Source organism: Oncorhynchus keta, chromosome 34 (assembly GCF_023373465.1).
Source record: "Oncorhynchus keta strain PuntledgeMale-10-30-2019 chromosome 34, Oket_V2, whole genome shotgun sequence".
Lineage (NCBI taxonomy): Eukaryota > Metazoa > Chordata > Actinopteri > Salmoniformes > Salmonidae > Oncorhynchus > Oncorhynchus keta.
The window spans coordinates 78,290,593-78,308,092 of NC_068454.1; the positions used below are offsets into that span (position 1 = coordinate 78,290,593).

Genomic DNA, 17,500 nt, shown 5'->3' on the forward strand with positions numbered 1-17,500 from the left:
TCTGTGGCATTGTGTTGTGCGACACAACGCCTTTTTATTGACCACAGCACAAGGTGCACCGTGTAATGATCATTCTGTTTAATCAGCTTCTTGATATGCCACACCTGTTAGGTGGATAGATTATCTTGGCAAAGGAGAAATGCTCACTAACAGGGGATGTAAACAAATTTGTTCACAAAAATGGAGAGAAATAAGCTTTAGGTGCGTATGGAACAGTTATGGGATCTTTTAATTCAGCTCATGAAACATGGGACCAACACTTTACATGTTGACTTTTATATTTTGGTTCAGTATATTTCTCTCTTCTGCTACTCTCTCTCTTTTTCTGTCACACTCTGTCTTGTCTGTCCCCCTCTTTCTGTTCAGGTGTCTCCTGTAACGTTGACCTCTCCTGTAACGTTGACCAATCCTGTTGGCACGTCAGGCGTGATGCGTGTGATGGGTGTGGCCTTCCCTGGAGAGAGGGAGAGGGAGGAGTGGGGAGAGGGAACAGGAGGAGACACGGAAGAGAGACCACAGACGCATCGGCAAGGTGAGGTGGACGGGGAGCGGGAAGAAAAAGATCTAGGCCCAATAAGCATAGATATATAAATAACTGGAGACAGGTTGTCATTGGTACCACAGCGCTACTGTAGCTAGCGGAGTAGTGTAGAAACTATTGCTAACAAACTAACCTATTTAAGCAGGCTAGCTTAGCATCTTGGCTAACTGAGAGGCAAGTGCGACGGTGTCTCAAATGGAGCGTATAGTGATATGGGGGAGGTGTGTTTTGCCTCCAGGACCAGGAGCTGTTCTTCTTTAATGACGTCAGTCCTGGAAGCTGCTTCTTCCTGCCTAAAGGAGCTCACATCTACAACACACTCGCTGACTTTATCAAGGTAACACACGCGCACACACAGACGCATCACAATTGTTGTGCTTGAAATATTATTTATTTTTATTGATATAAAATAGACTAACTTACACACAAATATACTATATTTACCAATTCTATCTTACTAGCTACTGCTTCTACAAAATAGATCAGATATTCACAGGAAGCCTATCTCTGCAGCCAACTCCAACACCTCTGAATGGCTTGTAGTTTCCCCATCAGAAAATGCCACTGGTCTCCTGGTCCCAGTCTGTATTTAATCTATGGGATAGTGTTAAATGCATAGAAATAGAATGGTCAAACCATAAACTTGAATTAGGAGTCCAGTTCTATTCATTCTATTTCTATGCATTAAACACTTTCTGACAGGCCAAATCCAGAACTGGGCCCTGAGCTCACACGCTGCTCGTAAAACCCCTCCCTAAATCTCCTGTAGAACTCCACCTTGCGCTTCAGCTCCATGTGCTTGTGAAACAGATGTAATTTCTCCTGCTCAGGCAGGTGCTGGTTGTGATGCCAGCAGCTGGCCATGTTTAGGGGCTTCCAGTGCCACTCACACTGCAAGATCTCTGAGAAACTGGGTCAGGACCAGACCTAAATTCACACAAAACCAGTTCTATATGTACCCAAATGCATGCTAACCAAGGAATGTTGAGAAGTACACCAAACTCAACAATGAACCAAATCTTTGTGAGAATACACCATGATTCGAACCATTGATGATGGGATTTGAAGGTCTTGCAGGAAGATACTGATGTCTGGGTGCCATCCATGTTACAGACTGGTGAAATCGTTGGATGTAGAAGCTCATTTTTGAAAACTTGATAATCTAAGATGCCCAGAAACCAGAGTGAAACAGTATCTAGAGAGTTGGGCCAATGCGGTCTCTGTCTGAACGTTCGAGAGCACCACTTTCCTCTATAGCCATTGCTACGTGATAATTGACACTTTCACATTATGCTGTTTAATTCTGATCGTTTTCAAAACTGATGAAGATCCAATTTGTTGACACAAACACAGTACCGACTTGAATACACATTATCCCAAATGCTAATCAGTAAAAATGTTAGAAATTCACTGCACTGATTTGTTTGTTGACAGCGGGTCATTTCATAGGGAACTGTCAGACACTCGTACTGTTACATCACCACCATGTCAAGAATAAGGTGCTAGCATGTCAGCTGTTCTAAAGCCATTAGTTAATTCACTCTGCCGATCTACTCGTCTGAGTGTGCCAGAGTGCAGAATAACTGATGAATTAACGAACGCGCAACCCCCCATTGAACATGACCGGTGTCAGTAAACGTCGTCAAATAAACGTAATTTCATTGTTGCAAGCAGCACAGTTAGTCACCAACACTCTGGATACCATGCAGACAGCCTAACCAGCTCTGCTAGGTAAGTAAAAATGGTCAGTGAGGTGTTCTCTCATTTGTGTCTGGAAGTAGCTAGCAAGTTAGCCAACTTTAGCCAGTTGGGTGATTAACTGCCGTTGTGAGGTCGAACGCTCGATCAACCCTACTCCTCGGTCAGGGCGTCCAGTGTGTGCTCTGTAAGCTCCTAGAGCGGAACGCTCTGAATTTACGAATGGAGAATCTGACAACACTCTGAATTGACGAATGCCCAGAGCGCTCTATGAGCACACTATGGAAATCCAGAGTGAATTTATTAGGGATAGGGGGCAGCATTTTCACTTTGGATGAATTGCGTGCCCATAGTGAACTGCATCCTACTCTGTCCTAGATGCTAATATATGCATATTATTATTACTATTGATAGAAAACACTCTGAAGTTTCTAAAACTGTTTGAATTATGTCTGTGAGTATAACAGAACTCATAGGGCAGGCAATCTTCCAAACAGGAAGTGGAAATTCTGAAGGCTGGTCGAATTTGAAGTCATCGCCTATTCACATCCAAACAAGATATGGATCTGTTCGCACTTCCTACGCCTTCCACTAGATGTCAGCATTCAGTAGAATGTGGAATGAAGCCTCTAGTGTGAATTTTGACTGAACGGGAGGGGAATGAGTCACTGGCCTGGCAGAATGCCATTTCCTGGTTGCGCAATTCTCTGTTGATATCGCATGAGTTCCATGACTGTAGACAAAACGAATGCTCCGGTTGGAACGTTATTGGATATATATGAAAAGAACATCCTAAAGATTGATTCTCTACTTAGTTTGACCAGTTTATTCGACCTGGAATATATATTTTGAAGTTTTCCATACGAGTTCGCCTGGACCAGTGCCAGCTTTTGGGCATGTGAGCTAAACGTGGTAGCAAATGCAGCTAATTGGACACTAGTAATGGACATTATGGAACAAAACAACGATTTATTGTGGAACTAGGACTCCTTGCACTGCATTCTGATGAAAGATCACCAAAGTTAAGGGAATATTTATGATGTAATTTCGTATTTCTGTTGACTCCAACATGGCGGAGAAATATATTTACTTCTGAGCTCCGTCTCAGATTTTTGCATGGTATGCTTTTTCGTAATGTTAAAAACAAATCTGACCCAGCGGTTGCATTAAGAACCAGTGTATCTTTAATTATATGTAAAACATGTATCTTTTCGTCAGAGTTTATGATGAGTATTTCTGTTATCTGACGTAGCTCTCTGTAATTACTCCGGATATTTTGGAGGCATTTCTGAACATGGCGTCAATGTAAACCGATATTTGTGGATATAAATATGCATATTATCGAACAAAACATAAATGTATTGTGTAACATGATGTCATATGATTGTCATCTGATGAAGATTATCAAGGTTAGTGATTAATTGTATCTATAATTCTGCGTTTGTGACTATCTTTTGGCTGGGAAAAAATGGCTGTTTTTGGGGGGGATTTGGTGATCTAACATAAATATATGTATTTTCGCTGTAAAACATTTTAAAAATCAGACATGATGGGTCGATTAACAAGATGTTTCTTTCATTTGCTGTACTGGATTTGTTAATGTATGAGAAAGTTAAATATTTCAAAAAATATTTTAATATCCCGCGCCACCTTTCCAGCGGAATGTTGGGGGTGGTTCCGTTAATAGACCGCGGTGTCCTAGACAGGTTAACACCCCTGGTATTTTTATGATTTTAGAATAGAATGGCCACAACAATCAGGGAAGTACGCTTCCGTGTGCACACACACACACAGCCGCTCATTCAGACATCTTTACCCTGACGGTGAAACCTCCAGGACACACCTGTTGTAGTCAGGAAATCACTGCAATTGCTACACTGTGACTGTCTGTTTTCAAAATAACCCTGGATGACACACGCACAGAGAAGAAATGTGTCTGTAATAATTAAGATGTAACATCCCTCTGTTCCTCCTTCCCTCTCTCCACCCCCAGACTGAGTACAGGAGGCGTGGCTTCCATGAGGTTGTGACCCCTACTCTATACAGCACTGCACTGTGGGAGCGTTCGGGTCACTCGAACACTACAGTGAAAACATGTTTACTGTGACCGGTGACACACACCTATGCACTCAAACCCATGAACTGTCCTGGGCACACTGGTGAGAACACACAGACCCCTACATTCTGTCATACTCTGCCCCACACTGTTCAGGACTTCTCAGCCAACAGCTCTCTGTTCCAGTCTGATGTTTGAGCAGCGTGTAAGGTCATGGAGGGGCTCCGTTGCGTTGGGCCGATTTCGGGGCACTGCATCGGAACGAGCTGTCCGGGCGCTCTGGGTGGTCTCACCCGGGTCCGCAGGTTCTGCCAGGATGACGCACACATCTTCTGCACTCCTGAGCAGGTATCTTTTTGGATATTTGTCTCACATTTTCCACCCTGGGAATTCCTAGGACAGCAGACAGTGGGAGAAAGTGTGATGTATCCCTGACTCCCCCAATGATTCCCTTATCCCATTAAACCCACACACACACTTGCGCTTATACACACACTGATTCACATGATATTGTGAGGTTTGTTTTTCCACTTTGGCTAATCCAATCACTGGAACAGTCAATAAATCAACTGTTCCTCCTCACTCATCTCTAAGTTAACCCTTAACCCCAAAAGCCCTGGACTCTCCAGTTTCACATCTGTTTATTTATACTGTCTTTTACAATATTGCATTTACATGATCTATTCTGTCTCCATCACACTGTCCTCCTTTTCTGGCTGTACTCCTGCCCCCAATCCCTTCCTGTACCCCCCACACACTCTCTCTGTCAGTTGGAGGAGGAGATCATAGCGTGTTTGGACTTTGTGAGAGTGTGTATCGAGTTTTTGGATTCTCCTTCCACTGTCTCCTCTCCACCCGACCACCCTGCCTGGGGAGCCTGCACTGTGGGACCATGCTGAGCAGGTACACACACCACCACACACACACACACAACATACAGACAGATGTACACGCACAGAGCCAGCTGTGTAAATGTGTTTACTATCCACAAGTGATGTCTATAAATCCCAGCACATAGCTCTATTGTAATCTTAATGATGGACACTTACAGTGGGGCAAAAAAGTATTTAGTCAGCCACCAATTGCGCAAGTTCTCTCACTTAAAAATATGAGGAATGCCTGTAATTTTCATCATAGGTACACACTTCAACTATGACAGACAAAATGAGAAAAAAAAATCCTGAACATCACATTGTAGGATTTTTAATGAATTTATTTTCAAATTATGGTGGAAAATAAGTATTTGGTCACCTACAAACAAGCAAGATATCTGGCTCTCACAGACCTGTAACTTCTTCTTTACATTTACATTTAAGTCATTTAGCAGACGCTCTTATCGCTCTTATCCAGAGCGACTTAAGAGAGCTTCTCTGTCCTCACTCGTTACCTGTATTAATGGCACCTGTTTGAACTTGTTATCAGTATAAAAGACACCTGTCCACAACGTCAAACAGTCACACTCCAAACTCCACTATGGCCAAGACCAAAGAGCTGTCAAAGGACACCAGAAACAAAATTGTAGACCTGCACCAGGCTGGGAAGACTGAATCTGCAATAGGTAAGCAGCTTGGTTTGAAGAAATCAACTGTGGGAGCAATTATTAGGAAATGGAAGACATACAAGACCACTGATAATCTCCTTGATCTGGGGCTCCACGCAAGATCTCACCCTGTGGGGTCAAACAACAAAGCCTACCATCAGTAACACACTACGCTGCCAGGACTCAAATCCTGCAGTGCCAGACGTGTCCCCCTGCTTAAGCCAGTACATATCCAGGCCCATCTGAAGTTTGCTAGAGAGCATTTGGATGATCCAGAAGAAGATTGGGAGAATGTCATATGGTCAGATGAAACCAAAATAGAACTTTGGTAAAAACTCAACTCGTTGTGTTTGAGGACAAAGAATGCTGAGTTTCATCCAAAGAACACCATACCTACTGTGAAGCATGGGGTGGAAACATCACGCTTTGGGGATGTTTTCTGCAAAGGGACCAGGAAGACTGATCCGTGTAAAAGGAAAGAATGGGGCCATGTATGTTGAGATTTTGAGTGAAAACCTCCTTCCATCAGCAAGGGCATTGGAGATGTGCCTGGGTCTTTCAGCATGACAATGATCCCAAACACACACCGCCCGGGCAACGAAGGAGTGGCTTTGTAAGAAGCATTTCAAGGTCTTGGAGTGGCCTAGCCAGTCTCCAGATCTCAACCCCATAGAAAATCTTTGGAGGGAGTTGAAAGTCCTTGTTGCCCAGCAACAGCCCCAAAACATCACTGCTCTAGAGGAGATCTGCATGGAGGAATGGGCCAAAATACCAGCAACAGTGTGTGAAAACCTTGTGAAGACTTACAGAAAATGTTAGACCTCTGTCATTGCCAACAAAGGGTATATAACAAAGTATTGAGAAACTTTTTGTTATTGACCAAATACTTATTTTCCACCATAATTTGCAAATAAATCCATTCAAAATCCTACAATGTGATTTTCTGGATTTTTTTTTCTTCTAATTTTGTCTGTCGTAGTTAAAGTGTACCAATGATGAAAATTACAGGCCTCCTCTTTTTTAAGTGTGAGAACTTGCACAATTGGTGGCTGACTAAATACTTTTGCCCCCACTATATCCAATCAGGGTTGATATATGGCCATGTGGATGTAACGAACTCAAAACCCTGTCTGTTCTGTGGCTGCTGTTTATGCTCCTGCCTCTTCCTCTGTGGAGTAAAGCTCAGGAAATTAACACAGAGAGGGAGAAGCTTAATGAAGAAATCCTCTCCTCTCTCACTACCTCTCGCTACCTCTTTCTCTCTGAGCAGCAGTTGGAGAGAAGTCTGCAGCAGTTTGAGAGCTGGCAGTTCAACCCAGGAGATGGAGCGTTCTACGGGCCAAAGGTCCAGTTACACAAGACCCTTCTGTCTGAACGTTGTGTAACGCTGCAACCCGCCCTGAACAGAGCCATGTTATTAACACTCACACACTCCACATCTTTCCTGTTGTCCTAGATTGACATCCAGATCAAGGACGCCATTGGTCGACAGCACCAGTGTGCCACCATCCAATTGGACTTCCAGCTACCAATCAGATTTGACCTGCAGTATGTGGGGTGAGTCACTCATCTTTGTCAGTTCAACCTTTGTGTTCTGGGATGTTCCCTGATGCAGCTTCTGTTCTTATTTAACTAATGGTAGATTTAATTGGGTTGCACATGGCTGGCAATGTTATTAGACTGAGTGAATTTAAAGCTAGAATCCTAAATTGTTGCATCCATTTTTAGATATATATATTAATATATAATAATCTCCGCAAAAAGAAACATCCCTTTTCAGGACCCTGTCTGTCAAAGATAATTAGTAAAATCAGAATAACTTCACAAATCTTCATTGTAAAGGGTTTAAATGCTGTTTCCCATGCTTTTTAAATAAACCATAAACAATTAATGAACATGCACCTGTGGAACGGTCAATAAGACACTAACAGCTTACAGGCGGTAAGCAATTAAGGTCACAGTTATGAAAACTTAGCACACTAAAGAGGCCTTGCTACTGACTCTGAAAACCCCCAAAAGAAAGCTGCCCAGTGTCCCTGCTCATCTGCGTGAATGTGCCTTAGGCATGCTGCAAAGGAGGCAAGACTGCAGATGTGGCCAGGGCAATAAATTGCAATGTCCGTACTGTGAGACGCCTAAGACAGTGCTACAGGGAGACAGGACAGACAGCTGTTAGTCCTTGCGGTGGCAGACCACGTGTAACAACACCTGCACAGGATCAGTACATTGAACATCACACCTGCGGGACAGGTACAGGATGGCAACAACAACTGCCCAAGTTACACCAGGAACTCATCATCCCCCATCAGTGCTCAGACTGTCCGCAATAGGCTGAGAGAGGCTGGACTGAGGGCTTGTAGGCCTGTTATAAGGCAGGGGCATCACCGGCAACAAACATCGCCTTTGGGCACAAACCCACCGTTGCTGGACCAGACAGGACTGGCAAAAAGTGCTCTTCACTGACGAGTTATGGTTTTGTCTCACCAGGGGTGATGGTCGGATCGCGACTAGGGCCATTCCCCCAGAAATGTTCGGGAACTTTTGCAGGTGCCTTGGTGTAGGAGTGGGGTAACATCTCACAGCAGGTTTTCCTGCTTACAAAGTATGTAGAGGTCTAATCTTTATCATAGGTACACTTCAACTGTGAGAGACAGAATCTAAAACAAAGTCCATTGAATGATGTCTGTGAGTATAACAGAACTCGTATGGCAGGCAAAAACCCGAGAAGAAATCCAAACAGGAAGTGGGAAATCTGAGGTTGGTCGATTTTCAACCCAGCCCCTATTGAATACACAGTGGATATTGGTTATGTTGCACCCCAAGGCTTCCACTAGATGTCAACCGTCTTAGAAACTCATTTAAGGATTCTACTGTGAAGTCAAATCAAATTTTATTTGTCACATACACATGGTTAGCAGATGTTAATGCGAGTGTAGCGAAATGCTTGTGCTTCTAGTTCCGACACTGCAGTGATAACCAACAAGTAATCTAACTAACAATTCCAAAACTACTGTCTTATACACAGTGTAAGGGGATAAAGAATATGTACATAAGGATATATGAATGAGTGATGGTACAGGGCAGCATACAGTAGATGGTATCGAGTACAGTATATACATATGAGATGAGTATGTAGACAAAGTAAACAAAGTGGCATAGTTAAAGTGGCATAGTTAAAGTGGCTAGTGATACATGTATTACATAAGGATGCAGTCGATGATATAGAGTACAGTATATACGTATGCATATGAGATGAATAATGTAGGGTAAGTAACATTATACAAGGTAGCATTGTTTAAAGTGGCTAGTGATATATTTACATCATTTCCCATTATTAAAGTGGCTGGAGTTGGGTCAGTGTCAATGACCGTGTGTTGGCAGCAGCCACTCAATGTTAGTGGTGGCTGTTTAACAGTCTGATGGCCTTGAGATAGAAGCTGTTTTTCAGTCTCTCGGTCCCAGCTTTGATGCACCTGTACTGACCTCGCCTTCTGGATGATAGCGGGGTGAACAGGCAGTGGCTCGGGTGGTTGATGATCTTTATGGCCTTCCTGTAACATCGGGTGGTGTAGGTGTCCTGGAGGGCAGGTAGTTTGCCCCCGGTGATGCGTTGTGCAGACCTCACTACCCTCTGGAGAGCCTTACGGTTGAGGGCGGAGCAGTTGCCGTACCAGGCGGTGATACAGCCCGCCAGGATGCTCTCGATTGTGCATCTGTAGAAGTTTGTGAGTGCTTTTGGTGACAAGCCAAATTTCTTCAGCCTCCTGAGGTTGAAGAGGCGCTGCTGCGCCTTCTTCACGACGCTGTCAGTGTGAGTGGACCAATTGTCTGTGATGTGTATGCCGAGGAACTTAAAACTTGCTACCCTCTCCACTACTGTTCCATCGATGTGGATGGGGGGGGGTGTTCCCTCTGCTGTTTCCTGTAGTCCACAATCATCTCCTTAGTTTTGTTGACGTTGAGTGTGAGGTTATTTTCCTGACACCACACTCCGAGGGCCCTCACCTCCTCTCTGTAGGCCGTCTCGTCGTTGTTGGTAATCAAGCCTACCACTGTTGTGTCGTCCGCAAACTTGATGATTGAGTTGGAGGCGTGCGTGGCCACTCAGTCGTGGGTGAACAGGGAGTACAGGAGAGGGCTCAGAACGCACCCTTGTGGGGCCCCCGTGTTGAGGATCAGCGGGGAGGAGATGTTGTTGCCTACCCTCACCACCTGGGGGCGGCCCGTCAGGAAGTCCAGTACCCAGTTGCACAGGGCGGGGTCGAGACCCAGGGTCTCGAGCTTGATGACGAGCTTGGAGGGTACTATGGTGTTGAATGCCGAGCTGTAGTCGATGAACAGCATTCTCACATAGGTATTCCTCTTGTCCAGGTGGGTTAGGGCAGTGTGCAGTGTGGTTGAGATTGCGTCGTCTGTGGACCTATTTGGGCGGTAAGCAAATTGGAGTGGGTCTTGGGTGTCAGGTAGGGTGGTGGTGATATGGTCCTTGACTAGTCTCTCAAAGCACTTCATGATGACGGAAGTGAGTGCTACGGGGCGGTAGTCGTTTAGCTCAGTTACCTTAGCTTTCTTGGGAACAGGAACAATGGTGGCCCTCTTGAAGCATGTGGGAACAGCAGACTGGTATAGGGATTGATTGAATATGTCCGTAAACACACCGGCCAGCTGGTCTGCGCATGCTCTGAGGGCGCGGCTGGGGATGCCGTCTGGGCCTGCAGCCTTGCGAGGGTTAACACGTTTAAATGTCTTACTCACCTCGGCTGCAGTGAAGGAGAGACCGCATGTTTTCGTTGCAGGCCGTGTCAGTGGCACTGTATTGTCCTCAAAGCGGGCAAAAAGTTATTTAGTCTGCCTGGGAGCAAGACATCCTGGTCCGTGACTGGGCTGGGTTTCTTCTTGTAGTCCGTGATTGACTGTAGACCCTGCCACATGCCTCTTGTGTCTGATTCTACTTTGTCTCTGTACTGACGCTTAGCTTGTTTAATAGCCCTGCAGAGGGAATAGCTGCATTGTTTATATTCGGTCATGTTACCAAACACCTTGCTCTGATTAAAAACAGTGGTTCGCGCTTTCAGTTTCACGCGAATGCTGCCATCAATCCACGGTTTCTGGTTAGGTAATGTTTTTATCGTTGCTATGGGAACGACATCTTCAACGCACGTTCTAATGAACTCGCACACCGAATCAGCGTATTCGTCAATATTTTTATCTGACGCAATACGAAACATGTCCCAGTCCACGTGATGGAAGCAGTCTTGGAGTGTGGAGTCAGCTTGGTCGGACCAGCGTTGGACAAACCTCAGCGTGGGAGCCTCTTTTTAAGTTTCTGTCTGTAGGCAGGGATCAACAAAATGGAGTCGTGGTCAGCTTTTCCGAAAGGGGGCGGGGCAGGGCCTTATATGCGTCGCGGAAGTTAGAGTAACAATGATCCAAGGTTTTACCACCCCTGGTTGCGCAATCGATATGCTGATAAAATTTAGGGAGTCTTGTTTTCAGATTAGCTTTGTTAAAATCCCCAGCTACAATGAATGCAGCCTCCGGATAAATGGTTTCCAGTTTGCAAAGAGTTAAATAAAGTTTGTTCAGAGCCATCGATGTGTCTGCTTGGGGGGATATATACGGCTGTGATTATAATCGAAGAGAATTCTCTTGGTAGATAATGCGGTCTACATTTGATTGTGAGGAATTCTAAATCAGGTGAACAGAAGGATTTGAGTTCCTGTATGTTTCTTTCATCACACCATGTCTCGTTAGTCATGAGGCATACGCCCCGCCACTCTTCTTACCAGAAAGATGTTTGTTTCTGTCGGCGCGATGCGTGGAGAAACCCGTTGGCTGCACCGCCCCGGATAGCGTCTTCCCAGTGAGCCATGTTTCGGTGAAGCAGAGGACGTTACAGTCTCTGATGTCCCTCTGGAATGCTACCCTTGCTCGGATTTCATCAACCTTGTTGTCAAGAGACTGGACATTGGCAAGAAGAATGCTAGGTAGTGGTGCGCGATGTGCCCGTGTCCTGAGTCTGACCAGAAGACCGCTACGTTTCCCTCTTTTACGAAGTCGTTTTTGGGGGGTCGCTGCATGCGATCCATTCCGTTGACCTGCTTGTAAGGCAGAACACAGGATCCGCGTCGCGGAAAACATATTCTTGGTCGTACTGATGGTGAGTTGACGCTGATCTTATATTCAGTAGTTCTTCTCGACTGTATGTAATGAAACCTAAGATGACCTGGGGTACTAATGTAAGAAATAACACGTAAAAAAAACAAAAACTGCATAGTTTCCTAGGAACGCGAAGCGAGGCGGCCATCTCTGTCGGCGCCGGAGCTCACAGCTCATAAGGGCTGTTTGAGCCAGGTGTCTGGCAGATTGCCACATGCTCTGAGGCACGGTCACGAGAGAGTTGGCTCTCATTCCATTGCTTTTCTACAGACATAGGAATTCTCCGGTTGGAATATTATTGAAGTTTTATGTTAACATCCTAACTAACCCATACTTTTTGACATTTCGTCTGCAACTAGGGAACGCGCTTCATGACTTTGGATTTGTTTACCAAACGTGCTAACAAAGTAGCTCTTTGGACATAAAAGATGTACATTATCAAACTAAATCAAACATTTAATGTGGAACTGGGATTCCTGGGAGTGCATTCTGATGAAGGTCATCAAAGGAAAGTAAATATTTAATGCTATTTATGACTAATGTTGACTACCCAATATGGCGGATATGTTTTTGGCTGCTTTGTTGTCTGAAAGCTGTACTCAGAATATTGCATGGTTTGCTTTTTCCGTAAAGTCTGACACAAATCTGACACAGCAGTTGCATTAAGGAGAAGTGTATCTATATTTCCATGTCTAACAATTGTATTTTCATCGACATATATAATGAGTATTTCTGTAAAATGATGTGACTCTCTGCAATATCACCGGATGTTTTTGGAACTAGTAAATGTAACTCGCCAATGTATACTGAGTTTTAAAAAATATAAATATGCACTTTATCGAACAAAACATATATGTATTGTGTAACATGAAGTCCTATGAGTCATCTGATGAAGATCATCAAAGGTTAGTGATTAATTTGATCTTTTGTGACTCCTCTCTTTGGCTGGAAAAATGGCTGAATTTGTCTGACCTTAGCGGTGACCTAACATAATCATTTCTGGTGCTTTCGCTGTAAAGCCTATTTGAAATCGGACACCGGTGGGATTAACAACAAGATTACCTTTAAAATGGTATAAGATACATACATGTATGTTTGAGGAATTGTAATTCTAAGATTTCTGTTTGAATTTGGTGCCCTGCACTTTCACTGGCTGTTGTCATATCAATCCCGTTAACGGGATTGCAGCCCTAAGAGGTTGTTTAACAAACTATAGTTCTGGCATGTCGGTTAGGACATCTACTTTGTGCACGACACAAGTCATTTTTCCAACAATTATTTACAGATCGATTATTTCACTTATAATTCACTGTATCCATTGGGACAGAAGTTAACATACATTTAGTTGACTGTGCCTTTAAAAAGCTTGGAAAATTCTAGAAAATGATGGCATGGCTTTAGAAGCTTCTGATTGAAATCATTTGAGTCAATTGGAGGTGCACCTGTGGATATATTTTAAGGCCCACCTTCAAACTCAGTGCCTCATTATTTGACATCATGGGAAAATTAAATGAAATCAGCTAAGAACTCAGAATGTGTTTTTTTTTACCTCCACAAGTCTGATTTATCCTTGGGAGCAATTTCCAAATGCCTGAAGGTACCACGTTCATCTGTACATACGCAAGTATAAACACCATGGGACCACACAGCTGTCATACTGCTCAGGAAGGAGGCGAGTTCTGTCTCCTAGAGATGAACATACTTGGTGCGAAAAGTGCAAATCAATCCCAGAACAACAGCAAAGGACCTTGTGAAGATGCTTGAGTAAACCGGTACAAAAGTGTTTATATCCACAGTAAAATGAGTCCTATATCGACAACCTGAAAGGCCGCTCAGCAAGGAAGAAGCCACTGCTCCAAAACCGCCATTAAAAAAGCCAGACTACGGTTTGCAACTGCACATGGGGACAAATGGCATACTTTTTGGAGAAATGTCCTCTGGTCTGATAAAACAAAAATAGAACTGTTTGGCCATAATGACCATCATTATGTTTGGAGGAATAAGGGGGAGGCTTGCAAGCCGAAGAACACCATCCCAACCCGTGAAGCACGGGGATGGCAGCATCATGTTGTGGGGGTACTTTGCTGCAGGAGGGACTGGTGCACTGCACAAAATAGATGGCATCACGAGGATGGCAAATGATGTGGATATATTGAAGCAACATCTCAAGACATCAGTCAGGAAGTTAAAGCTTGGTCGCAAATGGGTCTTCCAAATGGACAATGACCCCAAGCATACTTCCAACGTTGTGGCAAAATGGCTTAATGACAACAAAGTCAAGGCATTGGAGTGGCCATCACGAAGCTCTGACCTAAATTCTATAGAAAATTTGTGGGCAGAACTGAAAAAGCATGTGCGAGCAAGGAGGCCTACAAACCTGACTCAGTTACACCAGCTCTGTCAGGAGGAATGGGCCAAAATTCACCCAACTTATTGTGGGATGCTTGTGGAAGGCTACCTGAAACGTTTGACCCAAGTTCAACAATTTAAAGGCAATGCTACCAACTACTAATTGACTGAACTTTTGACCCACTGGGAATGTGATGAAAGAAATAAAGGCTGAAATAAATGATTATCTCTACTATTATTCTGACATTTCACATTTTCTTAAAATAAAGTGGTCATCCTAACTGACCTAAGACAGGGAATTTTTACTAGGATTAAATGTCAGGAATTGTGAAAAATTTGTTTAAATGTATTTGGCTAAGGTGTATGTAAACTTCCAACTTCAACTGTACATACATACACACACACACTACCGTTCAAAAGTTTGAGGTCAATTACAAAAACAAGGATATTTCTAAGACAAAATAAGTTTGTCCATAAAATAACAACAAATTGATCAGGAAAAGGTTGTAGAGATAGCTAATGTTGTAAATGACTATTGTAGTTGGAAACGGCTGATTTAAAAAATAAATAATGGAATGTCTACATAGGTGTACAGTGGCCCATTATCAGCAACCATCCCTCCTGTGTTCCAATGGCACGTTGTGTTAGATAATCCAAGTTTAGCATTTGAAAAGGCTAATTGATCATTAGAAAACCCTTTTGCAAGTATGTTAGAACAGCTGAAAACTTAAAGAAACAATAAAACTGGCCTTCTTTAGACTAGTTGAGTATCTGGATTATCAGCATTTGTGGGTTTGATTATGGCCAGAAACAAAACTCCTCAGCCTATTCATTCTGAGAAATGAAGACTGTTCCATGTGAGAAACTGAAGATCTTGTACAACGCTGTGTACTACTCTCTTCACAGAACAGCACAAACTGGCGCTAACCAGAATAGAAAGAGGAGTGGGAGGTCCCGGCGCAAAAGGACAAGTACATTAGTGTCTAGTTTAAGAAACAGACGCCTCACAAGTCCTCAACTGACAGTTTCATTAAATAGTACCTGCAAAACACCAGTCTCAACGTCAGCAGGGAAGAGGAGACTCTGGGCTTTCTAGGCAGAGTTGCAAAGAAAAAGCCTGATCTCAGACTGGGCAAAAGAACAGACACTGGACAATGTTTGTAAACAACATAAATAAACACTGTATAGCCTCATAACAAGGTTAAACACATGTTGATATCATGGATGGTCAGTCCTTGCATCCATAGCTCTGAATTTCAGTGGTTACATTTCTCCAGGCTCATCCCTTCAGAGGTGGGGTGTCTGCTTTGTTATTGTAGCTTTAAGACCTGAAGTGATCTCCTCTACTCTCCCCTATCTCACCACATCTTTCTCTCTTCCCTCACCCGCTCTCTCCCTTGCTCTCTTTCACCCTTTCTCTCGCTCTCAGGGGGGATGGAGAGACCCACAGACCAGTGATGGTCCACAGAGCTGTTCTGGGATCACTGGAACGCATGATCGCTATATTGGCTGAGAATTTTTCGGGAAATGGTGAGAAGTGTGTCTGTTTCTATGTCTGTGATTTGATTAATCTAAAATGATACCGCTTTGGTTACCCACATTTCTCTTTCCTTTCGGTCTCTTTCAGGCCTCTGTGGTTGTCTCCAGCGCAGGTCATGATTATTCCTGTAGGGGGAGGTAGTGAGTCGTACGTGCAACAGGTCAGGACTCATAATATCAGATCTGGGTCCATATGTATCGAGTGTCTCAGAGTAGGAGTGCTAATTTAGGGTCAGTTTTGCATTTTGGATCTCAATTCTTAAGATTACATGGAAAGGAGGAACCTGGTCCTAGATCAGCACTCCTGCTCTGAGACACATTATACACATGGCCCTTGTACTGCAGGCTGAAATCAACCCCCCCATACACTCACACACGCGACCAAACACAACATGACTCAGCACACATCAAAAGCTGTACCCCTCAATGACTCCAGAGGTCGAAGGCTAATCCAACACTGTACCCATACACGGTTCATCTTGACTCTGAAAAGGACTTGATCTGAGGTTAATTTTGTGATCAGGTTTTCATTTATTTAACACATGGGAACCAACAATGAAACAAAGGTAGGTACGTACATGCCACTACTCACATGTCAATATATTCTACAAGTTCCATCTGCCACATGATTAATGAGCCAGCAGCAGGTTAGACCAGACACAGGAGATAACATGGAATATAGACATGTAATGTTTCTGAGGCCTTTATCAGGACACGGCTCCTTGACTTGTCTTGTAAAAGTATTGTAAAAAGCCTGCCAGTCACAGCCTGCCAGTCACAACATTGCCAATACATCCTCCTGTATGTAATCTGCATGTAGCCCCAGGGGAGGAGAATCTATCAACACTGTTGATCTGGGGTCTGTCATGATGATACATAGACAGGTAATACAGCCACCAGTGTCTCGGCCCTCAGGGTGGATTTTAAAAGGTGCCCTCCTATCTGTTATTCTACCGTAGCCTGGTTCCTGTCTCCTCTACCACCACTGTGAGTGATGTATGTTTTGCTCTGTTAAGGTGGTCCGACAGTTCCGCGAGGCTGGCTTCATGGCTGACGCGGATGATGACCATGGTGCCACCTAAATAAGAAAAATCCGCTCTGCACAGCTGGCCCAGTACAACTACATATTTGGTAAGAGTGCGGGGTGAACATGGATTAGATTACTAGATTAAAATAAACCACAGCTTGTAAACATATTGATTCAATAATTGTTTATTTGTGTGTGTGTGTGTGTGTGTGTGTGTGTGTGTGTGTGTGTGTGTGTGTGTGTGTGTGTGTGTGTGTGTGTGTGTGTGTGTGTGTGTGTCCAGTGGTAGGTGAGAAGGAGTGTGTGGGTGGCACGGTGAGTGTAAGGACCAGAGGGGGAAGCAGCTAGGAGGAGACCGACAGAGAAGGTCCTGGCATCACTCACACACCTACGAGATGCACGGAGCAACCAGGATGACTTCAACAACACACCTGTTGTGGATTAAGAATTGCTCACTGTACTTTTGTAATAAAATATAACAACTTAAATGTTTAAACTCTTCTGGGTGTCTTTGAACACACTTTTCTCTCTGTGTGTGTAACTGTCATTATGGACATGGTCATGTTAATGGGGCTGGTGTGTGTAACTGTC

General features: G+C 43.9%; 1 protein-coding gene and 2 pseudogenes across 1 annotated transcript in view; all 3 read left to right on the plus strand.

Annotated features, from left to right (window-relative positions):
• Window positions 1–4,493, plus strand: part of LOC118379337 (threonine--tRNA ligase, mitochondrial-like) — a 21,659-nt pseudogene extending 17,166 nt beyond the window's left edge.
• Window positions 1–17,500, plus strand: part of LOC127906071 (threonine--tRNA ligase, mitochondrial-like) — a 93,556-nt gene that overhangs the window by 18,614 nt on the left and 57,442 nt on the right. The gene's annotated exons all lie outside the window — the stretch shown is intronic.
• The window catches only part of LOC127914909 (threonine--tRNA ligase 1, cytoplasmic-like), an 86,908-nt pseudogene continuing 73,916 nt past the window's right edge, over window positions 4,509–17,500 (plus strand).